Source organism: Arachis hypogaea, chromosome 16 (assembly GCF_003086295.3).
Source record: "Arachis hypogaea cultivar Tifrunner chromosome 16, arahy.Tifrunner.gnm2.J5K5, whole genome shotgun sequence".
Classification (NCBI taxonomy): Eukaryota; Viridiplantae; Streptophyta; class Magnoliopsida; order Fabales; family Fabaceae; genus Arachis; species Arachis hypogaea.
In genome coordinates, this window is record NC_092051.1 from 125,077,459 (window position 1) to 125,087,122 (window position 9,664).

The 9,664-nt window shown below is 36.6% G+C and overlaps 1 non-coding gene across 1 annotated transcript; it reads left to right on the top strand.

Moving 5' to 3' along the window:
- The first annotated feature begins 2,915 nt into the window (after nucleotides 1-2,915).
- LOC112761566 (small nucleolar RNA R71) lies at nucleotides 2,916-3,023 on the top strand. Its single transcript, XR_003181955.1, has one exon. It is a non-coding gene; the product is annotated as a small nucleolar RNA R71 (small nucleolar RNA).
- Nucleotides 3,024-9,664: the final 6,641 nt, after the last annotated feature.

Consider the following 9,664-nt stretch of genomic DNA (forward strand, 5'->3'; position numbering starts at 1 on the left):
CTCTTGAACCATTAGGATGCCGACTTGTTGGATGGGTTTTGTTAGAACTTCCCAACCTCTTCTTTGGATTTCATGTCGGATCTCCGGATACTCATTCTTCTTGAGTTTGAAAGGGACCTCAGGGATCACTTTCTTCTTGGCCACAACATCATAGAAGTGGTCTTGATGAGCTTTGGAGATGAATCTTTCCATCTCCCATGACTCGGAGGTGGAAGCTTTTACCTTTCCCTTTTCTAGAGGATTCTCCGGTCTTAGGTGCCATCAATGGTAATGGAAAAACAAAAAGCTTATGCTTTTACCACACCAAACTTAGAATTTTGCTCACCCTCGAGCAAGAAAAGAAAGAATGGATGAAGAAGAAGAAGAAATATGGAGAAGAGGGGGAGAGATGTATTCGGCCAAGAAGAGAAGAGAGGGTTGTGTTGTGTGAAAATGAGGAAGAATGGAGGGCTTTATATAGGGAAGGGAGGGGGGTTAGGTTTGGCCATTTAGGGTGGGTTGGGTGGGAAATTGATTTTGAATTTTGAAGGTAGGTGGAGTTTATGAGGTAGGTTTATGGGGAAGAGTGGATGGATGTGAGTGGTGAAGTGGTTATAGGGAAGAGAGATTGAGGTGATTGGTGAAGAGTTTTGGGGAAGAGTGTTTATGGGATTGTGTGAAAGAGGGGTGAGAAGAAGTGAGTGGAGGTAGGTGGGGATCCTGTGGGGTCCACAGATCCTGAGGTGTTAAAGGAATTACAACCTTGCACCAAATTAGGCATGCAAAATGCCCTTGCACACAACTCTGGGCGTTCAGCAGCAGATTGGTGCTTGTTCTGGGCGTTGAACGCCCATTTGTTGCCCATTTCTGGCGTTGAACGCCAGAACTATGCTTGTTCTGGGCGTTCAGCGCCAGCTCTTCTCCAGGGTGCAATTCTGGCGTTCAAACGCCCAGATGCTGCCCATTTTGGGCGTTCAGCGCCAGAACCATGCTCTGTTCTGGCGTTGAACGCCAGCCAGATGCTTCTTACTGGCGTTTAAACGCCAGTAAGGTCTTCCTCCAGGGTGTGATTTTTCTTCTGCTATTTTTGATTCCGTTTTCAATTTTTATATTTATTTTGTGACTCCACATGATCATAAACCTAATAAAACATGAAAGAACAAGAAAAATAGAATTAGATAAATAAAAATTGGGTTGCCTTCCAACAAGCGCTTCTTTAATGTCAATAGCTTGACAGTGGGCTCTCATGGAGCCTCACAGATGTTCAGAGCATTGTTGAGACTCTCCAACACCAAACTTAGAGTTTGGATATGGGAGTTCAACACCAAACTTAGAGTTTGGTTGTGGCCTCCCAACACCAAACTTAGAGTTTGACTGTGGGGGCTCTGGTTGACTCTGCAATGAGAGAAGCTTGCTGTGCTTCCTCTCTATTGGTACAGAGAGATATCCTTGAGTTTTAAACACAAGGTTGTCCTCATTTAATTGAAGGATCAATTCTCCTCTGTCCACATCAATCACAGCTCTTGCTGTGGCTAGGAAGGGTCTTCCAAGGATGATGAATTCATCCTCATCCTTCCCAGTATCTAGGACTATGAAATCAGCAGGGATGTAAAGGCCTTCAACCTTTACTAACACGTCCTCTACTTGTCCATAAGCCTATTTTCTTGAATTGTCTGCCATCTCTAATGAGATTTTAGTGGCTTGCACCCCATAGATTCCCAGTTTCTCTATTACAGAGAGGGGCATGAGGTTTATCCCTGATCCAAGGTCACACAGAGCCTTCTCAAAGGTCATGGTGCCTATGGTACAAGGTATTAAGAACTTTCCAGGATCCTGTTTCTTCTGAGGCAATCTCAGTTGATCCAGATCACTTAGTTCATTGGTGAATAAGGGAGGTTCATCTTCCCAAGTCTCAATACCAAATAATTTGGCATGCAGCTTCATGATTGCACCAAGAAACTTGGCAGATTGCTCTTCAGTAACATCCTCATTCTCTTCAGAAGAGGAATACTCATCAGAGCTCATGAATGACATAAGGAGGTTTAATGGAATCTCTATGGTCTCTAGATGAGTTTCAGATTCCTTTGGTTCCTCAAAGGGAAGCTCCTTATTGATCACTGGACGTCCTAGGAGGTCTTCCTCCTTGGGATTCACGTCCTCTCCTTCCTTCACAGGTTCGGCCATGGTGATTAATTCAATGGCCTTGCACTCTCCTTTTGGATTTTCTTCTGTATTGCTTGGGAGAGTACTAGGAGGGATTTCAGTGATCCTTTTACTCAGCTGGCCCACTTGTGCCTCCAAATTTCTAATGGATGACCTTGTTTCATTCATGAAACTCACAGTGGCCTTAGATAGATCAGAGACTAAGTTTGCTAAATTAGAGGTATTTTGTTCAGAGTTCTCTGTCTGTTGCTGAGTGGATGATGGAAAAGGTTTACTATTGTTAAACCTATTTCTTCCACCATTATTAAAGCCTTGTTGAGGCTTTTGATCCTTCCATGAGAAATTTAGATGATTTCTCCATGATGGGTTATAGGTGTTTCCATAAGGTTCACCCATATAATTTACCTCTGCTATTGCAGGGTTTTCAGGATCATAAGCTTCTTCTTCAGAAGATGCCTCTTGAGTACTGTTGGATGCATTCCATTCAGACTCTGAGAAATCATATTGACTTGCTGAGTCAATATTTTGTTCTGAGCCAATATGGCATTCATAGTATCAATTTCAAGAACTCCCTTCTTCATAGGCGTCCCATTACTCACAGGATTCCTCTCAGAAGTGTACATGAACTGGTTATTAGCAACCATGTCAATGAGCTCTTGAGCTTCTGCAGGCATTTTCTTTAGGTGAATGGATCCACCTGCAGAAGTATCCAATGACATCTTAGCCAATTCAGATAGACCATCATAGAATATATCCAGGATGGTCCATTCTGAAAGCATGTCAGAAGGACACTTTTTGGTCAGTTGCTTGTATCTTTCCCAAGCTTCATAGAGGGATTCACCTTCTTTCTGTCTGAAGGTTTGAACATCCACTCTAAGCTTGCTCAGCTTTTGAGGTGGAAAGAACTTGGCTAAGAAAGCCGTGACCAACTTGTCCCAAGAGTTCAGGCTATCTCTGGGTTGAGAGTCCAACCACACTCTAGCTCTGTCTCTTACAGCAAAAGGGAAAAGCATGAGCCTGTAGACTTCAGGATCTACTCCATTAGTCTTAACAGTATCACATATCTGCAAGAATTCAGTTAAGAACTGAAAAGGATCTTCAGATGGAAGTCCATGAAACTTGCAGTTCTGCTGCATCAGAGAAACTAATTGAGGTTTCAGCTCAAAGTTGTTTGCTCCAATGGCAGGAATGGAGATGCTTCTTCCATGTAAATTGGAATTAGGTGCAGTAAAGTCACCAAGCATTCTCCTTACATTATTGTTGTTGGGTTCGGCTGCCATCTCCTTTACTTGTTCGAAATTTTCAATAAGGTTTTCTCTGAATTGTTGTAATTTAACTTCTCTTAGTTTCCTCTTCAGAGTCCTTTCAGGTTCTGGATCAGCTTCAACAAGAATGCCTTTTTCCTTGTTCCTGCTCATAAGAAAGAGAAGAAAATAAGAAAAGAAGAAGAATCCTCTATGTCAAAGTAAAGAGATTCCTTATTGTTAGTAGAAGAAGAAAAGGAATAGGGGTGAAGAAGAATGAAGAATCCAAATACAAGGGTAAGGATAGGAGCAGTGATGTGAGATGAAGAGAAGTGTTAGTAGATGAATAAATAATTAGAAGGAGATGAGGGAGAAGGATTTTCGAAAATTATTTTTGAAAAAGAGTTAGTGATTTTCGAAAATAGTTTTTTTGAAAAAGGTTAGTAATTTTTCGAAAATTAAAATAAAAAATAAAATAATTAGTCAATAAAAAAAGAAATTTTGAAAAAGAGGGAAGATATTTTCGAAAATTAGAGAGAGAGAGAGTTAGTTAGGTAGTTTTGAAAAAGATAAGAAACAAACAAAAAGTTAGTTAGTTAGTTGAAACAAATTTTGAAAAGATAAGGAGTTAGGAAGTTAGAAAAGATATTTTGAAATCAAGTTTTTGAAAAAGATATGATAAGAAGATATTTTTGAAAAGATATGATTGAAATTAGTTTTGAAAAAGGTTTGATTTTGAAAATCACAATTAATGACTTGATTCACAAGAAATCATGAGATATGATTCTAGAACTTAAAGTTTGAATCTTTCTTAACAAGCAAGTAACAAACTTGAAATTTTTGAATCAAAACATTAATTGTTATTGTTATTTTCGAAATTTTGATATAAAAATAAGAAAAAGATTTTTGAAAAATATTTTTAAAATTTTCGAAAATAACTAAGAAAAATGAAAAAGATTTGATTTTTGAAAAAGATAAGATTTTTAAATTGAAAATTTGATTTGACACATGAGAAACAACTAGATTTTTTTAAAAAAAATTTTTGAAAAAGTCAAATCTAATTTTCGAAATTTTGAGAGAGAAAAAGGGAAAGATATTTTTTTGATTTTTGAATTTTTAATGATGAGAGAGAGAAACATGAAAATGATGCAATGCATGAAAATTTTTGGATCAAAACAATGAATGCATGCAAGAATGCTATGAATGTCAAGATGAACACCAAGAACACTTTGAATGTCAAGATGAACATCAAGACTTATTTTTGAAAAATTTTTATATGCAAAGAAAACATGCAAGATACCAAACTTAGAAATCTTTCATGTTTAGACTCTATGGATGCAAAAATGCACATGAAAAACAAGAAAAGATGCAAAACAAGAAAACATCAAGATCAAACAAGAAGACTTACCAAGAACAACTTGAAGATCATGAAGAACACTATGAATGCATGAATTTTTCGAAAAATGCAAGATGATCATGCAATTGACACCAAACCTTAAATCTGACTCAAGACTCAAACAAGAAATACAAAAATTTTTTTTTTGAAAATAAGAAGAAAATTACCCAATCTAAGCAACAAGATGAACCGTCAGTTGTCCAAACTCGAACAATCCCCGGCAACGGCGCCAAAAACTTGGTGCACGAAATTGTGATCATCAATGGCGCCATCAACATGGTACGCTCAATTGTAATCTCAACTTTTTATCACAACTTCGCACAACTAACCAGCAAGTGCACTGGGTCGTCCAAGTAATAAACCTTACGCGAGTAAGGGTCGATCCCACGGAGATTGTTGGTATGAAGCAAGCTATGGTCATCTTGTAAATCTCAGTCAGGCGGATATAGAATGGTTATGGAGTTTTCGAATATTAATAATAAAATAGGGATAGAAATACTTATGTAAATCCTTGGTGAGAATTTCAGATAAATGCATGGAGATGCTTTCGTCCCTCTAAATCTCTGCTTTTCTGCTGTCTTCATCCAATCAGTCTTACTCCTTTCTATGGCTGGCTTTATGTAAGGACATCACCGTTGTCAATGGATACTTTTGATCCTCTCTGGAAAATGGTCCGATGCGCTGTCACTGCATGGCTAATCGTCTGGAGGCGTCACCCTTGCCAATGGCTGCATCCTATCCTCTTGTGAAAATGGTCCAAATGCTCTGTCACAGCACGGCTAATCATCTGAGGTTCTCGATCATACTGGAATAGGATTCACCCTCCTTTTGCGTCTGTCACTACGCCCAGCACTCGCGAGTTTGAAGTTCGTCACAGTCATTCAATCCCAGAATCCTACTCAGAATACCACAGACAAGGTTTAGACTTTCTGGATTCTCATGAATGCCACCATCAATCTAGCTTATACCACAAAGATTCTGATTAAGAGATCCAAGAGATAATCATTCAATCGAAGGTAGAACAGAAGTGGTTGTCAGGCACGCGTTCATAGGGAATGATGATGATTGTCACGTTCATCACATTCATGTTGAAGTGCGAATGAATATCTTAGAAGCGGAATAAGTTGAATTGAATAAAAAAATAGTAGTACTTTGCATTAAATCATGAGGAACAGCAGAGCTCCACACCTTAATCTATGGAGTGTAGAAACTCTACCGTTGAAAATACATAAGTGAAAGGTCCAGGCATGGCCGAATGGTCAGCCCCCTAAACGTGATCACAGGATCAGAAATACAATCCAGGATAATCTCTAATACAATAGTAAAAAGTCCTATTTATACTAAACTAGTTACTAGGGTTTACAGAAGTAAGTAATTGATGCATAAATCCACTTCCGGGGCCCACTTGGTGTGTGCTTGGGCTGAGCTTGAATGTTACACGTGCAGAGGCTCTTTCTGGAGTTGAACGCCAGGTTGTAACGTATTTCTGGCGTTCAACTCTGGTTTATGACTTGTTTCTGGCGTTTAACTCCAGACAGCAGTGTAGAACTGGCGTTCAACGCCCTTTTACATCGTCTAAACTCGTTCAAAATATGGACTATTATATATTGCTGGAAAGCCCTAGATGTCTATTTTCCAACGAAATTGGAAGCGTGCCATTTTGAGTTCTGTAGCTCCAGAAAATCCACTTTGAGTGCAGAGAGGTCAGAATCCAACAGCATCAGCAGTCCTTCTTCAACCTCTGAATTTGATTTTTGCTCAAGTCCCTCAATTTCAGCCAGAAAATACCTGAAATCACAGAAAAACACACAAATTCATAGTAAAGTCCAGAAATGTGAATTTAACATAAAAACTAATAAAAACATCCCTAAAAGTAACTAGATTCTACTAAAAACATACTAAAAACAATGCCAAAAAGTGTATAAATTATTCGCTCATCACCAACCAAGCCTTGTGATAACTTACAGTGTAGTTGAACCTGGACTGAACTTCTGTAATAATAGACTTCACCTTTATCAACGGGTCTGCTTCAACCAACAGCCTAATGGCATCTACAATTGTGTCTGAGTCAAACTTGGCGTGACCTTGTGAAATCGTGCCCATGGTATACGTGTGTTTGCCATTGTATCTCCTGATCTCCCAACATTCCTTCTTTCAAATCAAACTAACTCGGATAAGCCAATCGCACCCTACACTATAACCCTTTCATTTCACATAAAATGTCTACGGCTCAGACTCATAAACAGTGTAATCAACTCCTCTAGAGATAGTGTAGCTTCTGATTGCAGATATCACCGACTCTCTAGAACTAAATTCCATTTCGACACTAAACTCATCATCTTCTGCCGCAACGTTGCCTTCACATACGACATGCGAACCACCGTCAGTCGAACAAGGCAAATAAAATTAATGGTAGTGGTAACTTTAATTAATAACCATAAGATAACATATTGATATTCGCATACTCAGGAAATTTCAGGGCATGCATGGCTTCGAGATCCAGAGTCCGCATAAAAGACGGAACGTCAAAGGGGTGCTGACTTACAATCGCATGCGCCTCATTTTGTACCGCCGGATTGCTTGCCAAATGCCAAGTCCCCGTCATCGACTTCATAGTTGGCTTCAAACTCCTCTTTACTGTCATTGTTATCTTCTTCCCAATCTATATCCCCGAGTTCATCAACGTTGACATCTTCGCCAACCACATCCATCCCCGTATGATGTTCAAACTCAACGTACAACTCTATCATCGGCATGTGAAATCGGGTTTGTTGATAAATATAGAACATCCTCTGCATGCATGCGTCATCAGTGATGGACATTAGTTGAAACTGTATCAGCCCACCAAATACTTATACAGGATTTCTGTACAAAATGTTGCTCACCCTTTTCAAAATGTGACTTTGTATGTTCTCACAAAGACCATTTTGCAATTCTACAAAACTCATGGTATATGGAATAGCAAATGAAAACGGACATTCACAAACAAAAGTCACTCCTTCGTGTGTGTTTGGTATAATCTCACCGTTATAATACATTCGCAAATTTGCAACACCTTCCATAACCTCAACCTCACCTAACCCGACTTTTTTGACACTACTAATTGTCAAAGAAAACTCACAAGTATGAGAATATGAAAGAAAAAGGAATGAGAGTAGAATGGAAGTTAGGTACAACTTGGGTTGAATTGAGTTTCGTATTTATAGACAAGGTTCTCGATTAAAATATTATTTTTTATACAAAACGCAGGCTGCATTTTGCTGCTTCCAAAAAACTTTTCTGACCCACTTAAAACGCAACTAGCGTTTTGGGATTTCCAAAAAAAAAACTCATTTCTAAACGCAACCTGCATTTTGGTTTTCCAAAAAAAATTATAAAAATATCATTATTTCCAAACGCAACCTGCGTTTTGGGTTAAAAAACAAAAACAAAAAATTAAAAAAACTGAAACTTTATAAACGTAGTCTGCGTTTTGGTTGCACAAAAGAAAATTAAAAAATATGATAAAAACAAAACATAGCCTGCGTTTTGACTGACACCCATAGCAGTGCAAATACTTGATATACGTCCATTTCATTACATTACACCATCATCATTTCTATTTTAAAAAAAAAAATCAACCGCAAACTCCCATCTTATAAATTCAGATACTTGACAATTCATCATTATGTGAATAATCTATACAAGTTCTACCTTTTCTATTTATCAATTTGGTAGTATCGACCTCTAGTCTAATAAGTAGATCCTTTTTCCATAGTCACTTTCACTAGATCATCTTCTCCTTCACTTATTATAGATTTCAATAATTCTTCATCATTCCTACGAGCAAGCTTTCCTCTACCAATTATCCCTATATCTATCCGTTAGTTAAAGGCCAATTATGGTTGCAATAAGTATTAACTTTTAACTATTAATTTCACTTAAAGTTTTACCTAAACAAAACTCATGTATGATATTAAACAAAATTATTGTGCCTGGTATCATGATATAAGGATTCCTTGTTTAGTCAAAAAAATTAATAGTCAAATTAATCTCTAAAAAATAAGATTTTTTTTTAAATTTGTTTCTAAAAATTTTTTTCAAAATCACTTTTTTAAAAATTACGAATTAACCATATTTGTTCTTTAATTATTCTACTCACAATTTTCGTCAACGATTGCTGATGTGAAATATTAATTGATAGCATACATAACACATAACATATTCAATTGGACGTTAATTAAATATGTTTACGAAAATCTATCAATTTATTCACTATGTCATATTGGAAACATGATTTTTGTAATTAAAAAAATGACTAAATTAATAAATTTTTATAAATACATTTAATCAATATCTAATTAGACATATCAGGTATTATATATGTTATCAATTAACATTTTACAACATCAATCTTTAAAAAAAGTTATTAATAGAGTGACTGAAGAACAAATATGATTAATTCGTAATCTTTAAAAAATCGATTTGATTAAAAAAATTTTAAAACAAATTTAAAAAATCTTATTTTTTAAATACTAATTTGACTACTAACCCTTAATTAAAAATTTTGAATTTTGAGATCCACTGATTAGGTGGAGATACCTCGCCCAACTAGTCATTTATATAAAAGCAATCATGTTGTAAAATAAATAAAAGATATATCAAATATAAAATAAAGATGTGTAAATAAAAGATTCTCGTATTAATATAATTAGCTCAATAACAATAATTCATATATATATATATATAGAGAAGTATTTGATAAAATTGCAACGTAAAGAAAGAGAGAGAATTGATTTCTTATTGCTGTGTATTACTTCATATTTAGTTCTCTATTTATAGGCATACATGGGCATCATTTTCAAACTTCATTAAAGTTCAGTTTGGCTTGAAAAAATCAACC